The sequence below is a fragment of the Rhinolophus sinicus genome, chromosome 1, assembly GCF_057876585.1.
Source record: "Rhinolophus sinicus isolate RSI-liver-muscle chromosome 1, RSI-T2T, whole genome shotgun sequence".
Lineage (NCBI taxonomy): Eukaryota > Metazoa > Chordata > Mammalia > Chiroptera > Rhinolophidae > Rhinolophus > Rhinolophus sinicus.
In genome coordinates, this window is record NC_142501.1 from 168,062,464 (window position 1) to 168,073,185 (window position 10,722).

The 10,722-nt window shown below is 36.5% G+C and overlaps 1 protein-coding gene across 17 annotated transcripts in view; it reads right to left on the reverse strand.

Annotated features, from left to right (window-relative positions):
• MAPK10 (mitogen-activated protein kinase 10) overlaps positions 1–6,191 on the reverse strand; it is a 288,604-nt gene extending 282,413 nt beyond the window's left edge. For 4 of the 17 annotated variants that reach the window (XM_019731283.3, XM_074323972.2, XM_074323984.2 and 1 more), the window contains exons 1-2: positions 5,786–6,191; positions 571–685 (exon numbers count right to left, since the gene is read on the reverse strand). The gene's annotated coding sequence lies outside the window, so the exon portion shown is untranslated. Of the gene's footprint in view, positions 1–570; positions 686–3,753; positions 3,895–4,199; positions 4,550–5,785 lie in introns of those variants that run through there. The other 13 variants (XM_019731277.3, XM_019731285.3, XM_019731286.3 and 10 more) reach the window with 7 other exon arrangements.
• Positions 6,192–10,722: the final 4,531 nt, after the last annotated feature.

Consider the following 10,722-nt stretch of genomic DNA (forward strand, 5'->3'; position numbering starts at 1 on the left):
AATGCTCAATTCCTTTTATATATATATATATATATGTGTGTGTGTGTGTATAAACATATATGTACATATAGACACATATTTGTGTGTGTGTATATACATATATAAAAACATATATATATATATATATATATATATATATATATATATATATATGGAATTGAGCGTTATAATTTAGCTCAGAACCAATTCAACTAGAGGGGATGAGTTGGTAAGTATAGAATGATGTTGCAAAAAATAAAAAACACTGAAAATACTGTTCCCAACTTGTCACTCAGCCACAATAATTGTTCACTGCAGCCATCATTCATAGGCTGGTATCATCCAGGGTGTTAGCATCATGGTTCTATACAAAGTGCCCACGCACCTCAAGTGCCCATGCAACTATATGTGGTATTGATAGTACTACACACCACCGTTTAACTATCCTGTCCTATTGATTTCCACTCTTTAGTTGTCATTATTTTGAGCAGTATTTCTTCAGATCCATACACTAAATCATATGCAATACTTAAATTTGTTATATAAATCACATATTTCCTGCTAAGACACATTTTCAAATTTGCAACTCACCACTGCTTGTATGGTTTCTCATCTACAGGAAATGTGTCTAATTCAACAGCTTCTTGCATGAGTTGCCATAACGAAGATCTGAGATGATCCTGCCATTGGTGTGTCTCACGCTAGCCTAAAACCAAAGTAATAATACAGACAAGTTTGATTTTAACATTAAATGGGAATTTCACCTGCTTGAGAAAACCAAATGACTGACAAATACAATTGGTGATGGGTGATGCTGGGGGATAGCATAAAACATCCTGATGTAGTTCACTCTGTAAAGTCATCAAAAGCACCAGAGCTTTGGTTTTACCAACACCAGCATAGTCGGATATTTTAAAATCTGACCATGAGTCCCATTAGTAACTGCTACGTTGGGTGATATGGATTTGGTTTTATGATACAAAGCACCTTACTCAGCTTCAACTGGGACAGCTCCACTGTTATATGTTTGCATATTCTGTTTTCCATGTAAGATTTCATTGGAACAGGGGGTTGCATAGTTACAGATAAAAGGAGGGGGAAATTTTGAAAACCACTTAAGTATATGAAATGAAATAAAACTAAAGTTGGTCTGAAGCAAGAAAGAGACCTGAATGTAAGTTTTTCCATAATCTGATCTAGTTACCAAAGGAGGTTTGTCATATCAATCAGTAACTGTTCCTTTTCAACATTATATTGGACCATATTCTCCAGGACTGTGCCAGTTTCAAATGTTCTACCCATTATCAAACCATGAGTTTTGATTTCTAGTTTGGAAAGTATGGTCACTATATCTAAAACAAACTTGCTGTCTGACCCAATGAGAGTCCCTTTCCTGGCCAGGTGCTTACAACTGCTGCTAGGAATCCCCCCCCGACCACACGCTTCTGCCCCAGTACCATCCCTATGTGGCCCCAGTGTCACCCACCACGTCAGAGGAGGTGAATTTCTTTCTCCTCTGAATTCCTAGTACACTTATTGTCAAATCATTAATATGTGCCTTTGATCATATATACTATCTCTGTTATTTGACCTCATCTCCCTAAATGACTATAAGCTCCCAGATGACAGAAACTTTGTGTTACAGTTTCCCCAACTCTGCCAACAATAGCAATAGCACTGAGCAGAGAACTCTGTACATGGGAGGCATTCATTCAAAGAATATTTATTATGTACCTACTATGTGCCAAACAGACACCATCTGTCCCTGACAAAGATTATAATTTAATAGAGAATACAGGAAACACAGGAATAAGCAATTATATTGTGTGGTAAGTGCTATGACAGAGGAAGTACAGACACTGAATAAACAGTGCCGAATTAATGAACTTCAGAGCTTTTCTTCACTATCAGTGTTTTCATGTCCTATTTCCAGTGTTTGAGAAAGGGACAATTACTTGAAGAAACTCATTTTCAGGCAGCACAGGGAGAACCTAGGAAGATTAGCATCCAAAAACCAGGAGGCAGTTTTAATTCCATGAAGACAAGTCACTACGAAGAATTTCTAATATTTTTAAGTCACTGCTGGGTTGTGGTGTTGTTTTGTTTTGTTTTGTTCCTGCTTTCTAACACACACACACACACACACACACACACACACACACACACACAGAGTAGCAAAAATCCTGGCATGCTCAGGCCACTCTGCAAATGGCTGATTGCCCTGTAGGGAACTTCATTTTACACCTGCACACCACAAGGGTTTTAGAGCAACTGTGGGTTAGGAAGGCTTCTAAGGAAATTTCACTCATTTCTTTTTCCATTCAAAACTCTAATTACCATTCCTAGGAGCATTTTTCTACAAGCCTATAAGCCTGTAACCTCTATAAGGTTTTACATTTCATAGTCACTGGGGATGAAAACAGTAAGAAAGGCCATAGTGGTTTGCTAGGAATCCAAAATGTCAATGCAACTATAAAATCCTTTACCAAAAATAAATATGAATTTGTTGTCCACTTCTCAAACCAGAAATGTCTCTATTTAAGGATATTTAGTATCATCTGAGGTCTCCGTTTCTACCAAGATTCGCAATAGTAAAGCTCCCCTCCATTAAATAAAGGTGGGAAAAGCAATAGTACCTAAACAACACAAATAGTACCTACACGTGCATACAAATTTTGCACGTTCCCCCTCTTTGCCTTGATTTCCTCATAAGAATAACCTGTAGTCAAGCTAAACCTTTAGCCAAAAACTTACAACCTTGCTACAAAAATATGCATAGACAGGTAAATTTCTGAAAACCCAGGCTCCAATTCTAAATTATATTTTCTCTTTCAAGCAATCGATACATAGCATGATCTCTTATCTGAATCAGCAGCAATGTCTCATTTCAGATTTATGTAATGCAATAAATATGTCTAATATGCTAAAGAAACAAATGGATTCTATGCTTCTTTACCAATAAGCATCTCCCTCAGTAGTCTATAGGCCCAACTTTTTCCACAAGTCGTTGGTCCTCAGAAGAAGGTGTAAAAGATTCATGTGTGATAGGAAAGAAGCATTCAGACTGCAGCAAATACAGCCCTCTACTCCTTTCGCGTTATTACTGGACACTTTGTGCCTCTTTTTGCATAAATTTTGCAACGTCCAACCATAAGCTTAAAAGAGACTGCAAGAGAAAATAATAGGAGGCATGGAAAAAGAATTTAAAATGTCAATTTGTTTACTTCTTTATTCTAATTGAAGGAAGTCTCTCTTGCTTTGAGTCCACTATGCTCATAAGCAACTAAGCAATCATTTGATTTGAACACAGCAATTCCATGCAAAGTCTTTTAGCTATAAATGTGACCTGAAGCCAGAACTAGCGCAGGAAAGGTGAGCATCTGCCCTCATGTTTAACAAACAAGATAACCCCCAATTTGTCTTTATCTTTTATCAGTATTAAGACTTTTTCACTAAGATTACATCCAAATTAATAGATTCACTTACATAAAGCCACAATAAAACTTAAAAAAAGAAAAAGAAAAAACCTTTAAATGTAAGAGGCTTTACCTTAAACATAGGCGGCTTTTCCCCATTACTTAGGTTAGGCAGATTCCTTTTGCTTATGATATTCCTATAGGATATACTTACAAGGGAAACTCTATGAATTTTCCTATACTTTTAAAACACACATATATTTTATAGCATCCACAATCAATTCTAAGTTCATTCTAACCTTGAAAAATATTGACCATGTACTAAGAAACTATTAAATACTAATAACTACAGACATACCAGACAATGACAGCAGAAAAACACGCGACCCCTCCGGGATCTGTTCATAAACATCCCCTTTCAGCAAGGCAAACACACTCCTCCCAACACCAGCCAGATGCTGCTCTGGGGCAAGCAAGCAGAAAGCCGGAGGCCGCTGATTTTTCCACACTACATACAATTTCTTACTGCCTTGTCATCAAGAACCTTTTTAACCAAAACTGTGAAGATTTTGTAATTCCAGGAGCCCAGCACATTAAAGATACTTTGCAACAACAGGAGGGAGTGATGTGCAAATGAGGAACATGAAGACTGTAATATCTAAGGTCATACCACCTTTGTCATCTGCTTTTCTAGTTCCGTTGTGAGGCAGAGGAAATCCAATTTGCTCTATGTGGTAAAAAAGCTAACCCAGGACTTTCTGCCAATGATAAGAGTAAGATCAAGGTAGAGAAGGGAATACATACCAGAGGTAGTGAAAATACTACAGCCAAACTGTCTGACCCCCAAAATCCAATGGTTCCAAAGTGGAGTCAGAAGCTTATGAGCTCCTTCATGAGAATCTCTATCTATATTTATAACGTATGTGCTCACTTAAAGCAGAAAATTTACAGAAGCCTCTCAAAGAGAAAGGGTCATTCCTGCAACCATTTTTAATACGTTGATCAGCATTCTGTGATCTTCCAGCGTCCGACAACTAGCAGAGTAAGGACAGAGGGAGAAATTGGACCTTGGGCTGGCGATGCCTGGTGCACTTATATCCATTTTCCTTCCATCTGAATTGTGGTCTGTCCCATATGACTTAGCCTGCCTCTTTCTGGTTCGTTCATAAAAGTTATCGTCAACACACCAGCAGCAGGCAGGGCTGCTGTACAGACACTGTGGGGCTCTGCAGCAAAGACTACCCATGTAAACAACCTTGTGATTGCTTCAGGGCCGACTGCCTTAAGATAAGCCTTTTTCTGTGGCTAAACTGCAGTACCCTGAAAAGTTATATCTTTAAGGGGGTAAAAGCAGAGACTTCATTTCTAGATTTAAATATGGGGAGGGGGAGAAATATATATGTGTATATACAATTTTCTTGAAATATCTCCAACCTTGATTCACTTGAAGTCTTTCCAATAAATCACATTTATTTTGCAGCAGACACAAATACATAAATTCTGATAAATATATTGCCATGCTCATTTCTGATGATATACCTTCCCCCCTCCCCACCAAAAACAAGCTCTGACATTTCTAGGGGACACAGTATCCCAGCACAGAATACCTGGGAACCATGCCATTAAAAAAGAAAAAAAAAAAAAAAAAAATGCTGCCGGCTGTGACTAGATCACTTTCTTAAAGGGACCACTTCCCTATATAACTGCAGTGCCAATGTGTCCTCTTACCTCTAACCTGACCCCTGTTCTGTGTTCCTCTCCCCAGCCCAAATTTAGCCTAGAGTGTCTCTGCAAGATTAATGCCATTAGTTTTGCAACTAAAAAATATATATACCATTCCCTACTAAAATATGTAAATATATCCCAAAATATTTATTTAAGTTACACCTGTCAGGAAGTAAATATAAATGCATACTTAAAGACACATTTTTTTTTTATGTTTTTTGGAAGCATAGCATTTCTTAGATGTGGGACTGAGGTCAGCACTTCTAACAAGCACAGCTGTTCCCTTCTGTCTCTCAATCTCTCTCTCTCTCTCTCTCTCTCTCTCTCTCTCTCTCTCTCTCTCTCTCTCTCTTTCTCTTCCCTTCTGTAGCTGTGCATTGGTCTGAAACCCCCTGGTTACAATAAGAAAGCCCTCCCACCCTCTGCCAACCCTCACTGCAAACAGAAAGGTTCCAACACACCCAAGTCTGGGGAGAGATACTCGCACACAGGAAAGGCTGGTGGTTTCTTGCCTCAGAGGTAGTTCACTTCATTAACCTCCTTTCCACCCCATTTTTCCACCCTCTCCCATCCTCATTCTCCCACCCCACCAGGAGCAATTAATAGACATCACCACACCCTCCAAAAAACAGGTTAGAACCCAGAATGAGCAAAGAGCCACCTACCATTCCGTGCTTGAAAACTACGGTCCTGATCCAGCAGTGTTTGCCCCAGAAATCCTCCCTACTTGTTTTCCATTAACCACATTCCAAACTGTGATAAGGAACAGATGCTTTGGAGGTGGGCAAATTGTTTAAAATTGATGGACAAGTGATTTCCAAGAAAGCCCAATCTTAGAGTCACTCAAGCCCCTAGGAATTGAGGGGTGAGGAGAAAACAGGAAAATAGTAAAAATGAAAAAAGAAAAGAAAAAGGTAAGCATATAACAAGCACCACCCACCCCCATAAAAATGAAAAGAGAAGAGCAGGTTTTAAAGAAGAGTGGCTTGCTGAATCACCCTCTTTCACTGCCTGGAAACCATTGTGCAGCGTGACGCTGCCTGTACCATTGTGGAACCTACCAGAGGAGACGGACAGAGGGCTTGGGGAATGGGGTTGCTATGGCAACTGAAAGGAGCACACATGACGTCAAAGCCCAGAGAGGTCTAGGGAGGGGTACGAGAGGGAAAAGGAAAGAGGAAAAAGTCTATGTGTGGCTTCAGCTACTGTGTTTTCCGGTGAGATGAGGACCAGGCAAAATATAAAGGAACAGGATTAGTTGGCAGCCACAATGAGCACTGACATCAGGCAGCCAGTCTGCACGACCCAGAGAAACAATCGGCTCCATGCAGCCCTGGCGCTGTACACAGCCGTGCTGAGAAACAAATACCCGCAGACCAAAACACCCCTGGAAATACAGTCAATTTCTGCTTTTCAACTAGCTCAGCTTTTTGCAAACAGCACAAAGAGAGACATATCGTATCTATAAATGTCAGCGCAAACAAGGATGCTAATAACTTCCAAGGGGGTGTGAGCATTTGAGTCCTGCCTGGACCCCAGAGGTCATTTTGCACAACGCTATTCTTCTGTTTCCCTTCTTTCTAATAAAAATCCTAAATAAATACCCACTAAATCACACTAAGCAAACTGATTCTTACACTGCAATTTGAATGTGGAAAGAAAATACAGATTATCTGAGTTAACAAATCGGGTCTCTCTTTTTTTATTTAATTGCAGATAATTCTGGAAAACTGATGCAAATTGCATTACTATTTGGGACAAATATATCCATTTTATTTAAGTAACTTGCACTGCCTTTACTGTTAGAGTATATTTTAAAGTCTCCATACAGTTTTAACATCTACAAATGATAAGATTTCTTTACAATAAGAGCAGTTGACTACTTCCACTACTAAAAAATTTTACCAACGATTTTTAACCTTTTAAAAATACTTTTTTCATAAGGAAAATGTTCAATACATATTTGGCCTAACCAGGCTCAGCCTTTGAACTCCGCAAGTTACCTAATCTAACCAAATTTCTTTTTTGCTTAAAAACCTTTGATGTCGGTTTCTGTCTATTGCAATCAAGTGGTGCTGAGTTTTATACCATTTTACATTATGCTTTGGAGCTAGTATGTTTATAGGAACAAGGAGTTTTTTCCATGTATTCACAGAAAAGACATAACATGCAACAGATATAAACGAAGCCGTGATCATAGACATTGAAAAGCATCATAAAACTGTATGAGGCCACATCAGGTTTTATGGTGGTGGTTGTTGTTGCCGCTATGATTTTATTCAGGAGAGAACATAGAAAAAGGGAGTCTTACATGACTTTTCTGTCTTTTCTCTCTCTTTTCTTGTCATTGGACAAGTTTTGGGATGGTGCTTTACTCTAATAATCAATAAGAATAAGTTGATTATTAACTTTTAGTCTTGCAATTGGCCTACCTACAAGATGACCATGTCTCAAGCAAATATATGTACTGGTGAGCCAAACAACTTTATAGTACAATGTAATTGGCATTCAGGCTTTTAAGTTATTGCATTCTAAGTTCTAAACGTCAATTCCCAATAACTGGATGTCAATGAGGAAAACATGAATTTCAACTCTTACCTCAGACTGCAAACATAAAAATTAATTCAAGGTAAATTATACACTAAAAGGCAGAAGCTAAAATCTATAAAACTATTAGAATAAAATGTACCTTTCAGAAGGAAAAATAGCTTTCTGATCTAATAATAAGCAAAGATTTCTTAGGACACAGAAAGCACTCATCATAATAGAAAAAAGAAAGATGTAATCAAAACTACAAGCTTCCACTTATCATTAAGAAAATGTATAAACAAGCCACAGACTAGAAGAAAATACTCTTGGTAAACATATCTGAAAACACTCTTGATATACACAAATTCTGGATTATATAAAAATATCCTACAACTCAGTGATAAAAACAAATAATCTTGGTTAATGGGCAAAAGTCTTGAGCACGCACTTGACACAGGAAGATTTATAAATAGTCAATAAGTATATAATAAAAGTATTCAACATCATTAGTTATCTGAGAAATGCAAATTAAAACAGCAATAAATGTCATTTCACACTCACAAAAATGGCGAAAATTAAAAAGACTAACAACACTAAATATTGACTAGAATAGGGAAAAAAACAGAACTCTCCTACATTACTGGCAGGAGTATAAAATGTTTACATTACTTTGGGAATGGTTTGGCAGTTTTCCTAATTATAAACATACACCCACAGGATGATTCAAACATACTATTCATAGTCACCCAAGACAATAGAAACATATGTCCACACAAAAAAAAGTTGTCCATAAATGTTTATGCCAACTTTATTTATAATTGATAAAAACTGGAAACAACTCAAAGCATATCAACAGGAGAAAGAATAAGCAAATTATGGTAAAACCATATAATAAAAAATATTTAGTAATAAAAAAGAATGGCAAATATGACTAGGTTAAAATCAATCGTTGTCTTCCATTAGGTGTTAATTCTTGATGGCGCAAGTTACAAAAAGTTCTAGATGCCAACACTGTTTATAGATTTTGAAGTGGATTTTACAATTCAGGGCTTTCATTCTCAAACTACTTATTTCAATAATACTTAGATGATTAAAATGGGCTTTTATGTCTATTCTATACAACATGGAAAAAATAATTTCCTAAAATTAGATCATTTAATACAAGTTAATTGAAAAAAAAATCAACATCAAAATTGATCCCATTGCTCAATGGATAAAACCAAAACTATTTATTTAAAGCCAAAAAGTTAATTTGAACGTAAGTCTCTATTGCAATTTCTCAATCCTACACAGTAATGTTTCAGAGCCTCTCTTCTAAAAAAATAATTTTTCTTAATCAAAAGAGAGAAAGAAAAAGAGCAGCTACCTATTGACATCATTGTATTTGCCAGGCACTGTGCTTATGTGTAGTTGCACCCACCACATAAACTCCCACAAAAGCATCTCCTTTCTTTCATTTGGTATTTACCATAATGTATTTTGTGTCACTCTGATTTTCTAAACATATAATATCTTACCTGGAACTTGACTGTGACGTAATCCTCTTTATTTTTCATTGTCTTCCCTGAAAGTTCCCTTTTCCAGCAACCTAGCATATCTGCTTACACATGGTCGGTGATCAATAAACACTTATGGTTAATTATAATTATCTGTGGTTATATAACTCTTTTTCCTGGCTGTAAAAATTTTTTAATCACAAATATTATTATGGGGTGTTAAGTTTTGAGATATTCAATATTAAAGCAGTTAACCTCTGTTACAATATTACATATTTGAACTTGAACCGTTTCAAGTTCTTTTCAAAGTGCTTTCAAAGGAAACTGTATTTAATCTAGAAGTCTGACCTGAATTCTATCAGTACTATCATCATAAGTACTTGAAAGAAGAGTTTTAAATGAATAAATGAATGTAAGTTCTTATTTTCAAAAGCAAAGTGTTGTATTCAGCATCCCTTGTACACAGATTTATTTATTCAGTGGCACGTTTGTAGTCTGGGGTAGGACTGAAGATGTTCAGGAACATTTCTTGTTCTCCAAGTAAGGAGATCGCCCTTCCCTTATTAATGAAAACTTTGGGATAGTTCATTTTCAAAATGAACTGCTGAAGCATGCAACAATATAGATGAATCTCAACAACATTAAAAACAAAAAATGAGACAAAAGAGAGTATTCACTGTATAAGACCATTTATATATAGTTCTAGAACAGACAAAACTATTCTGTGCCATAGTCTAGAATGGACTTGTACACTCATGGCAAATAAAGTTCCCAGCTGGAAAAGAAGTTACAAAAGAAAGAAGTCAGAGTCCATTGTAACAGTGATGTTGCTAAAGAGGAGTGCCATCTAGCTACACTTTTAACAATTAGATTATATGTTGAATTACGTAAGATGATGGCAGAGGATGCAAATGGTTTCATTAACACAACCAGAATTATGAAAAATAAATAAGTAGAACTTGGTGAGTGAATGAATACGAGGGGAATGCAAAGGATCAGTGATGGCTCAGATTCACTATCATTTCAAAAATGTATAATAATATTTTCTCTCAGAAAGTGAGTTATGTATTTTTCATGATGCTTCCATTTGCAGAAAAATCATCCTTTGCAAAATTATTCCATAGTTTAAGTTTCAGAGATGCTGCATATACTGTCTCCATTTTGGAAAGTTGTATTGCACATTACTAAATTAAAACACTGAGGAAATTTGAGGCTGGAAAAAAAGAACCTATTTAAATAACCTATTAAAATTAAAGTAAAATTTATATTTCAAAATAATTTCTCAATGCAGTTTTTAATTAATATCTTTTATCATTCTGTTTGATAGGAAACAGGGCCAATGGCTTACCATGGCTATAATGATATTCCTTGGAGTAAACTTAAAATATTAATGGTTCCTCATATGACCCAGAAATTCAACTTCTAGGTATTTATCTGAACAAAACCACTAACTTGAAAAGACATATGCACCGCCATGTTCATTACAGCATTATTTATAGTAGCCAAGATTGGAAACAACCTGAGTGTCCATTGACAAATGAATGGGTAAAGAAAATGTGGTACATATGTACAATGGA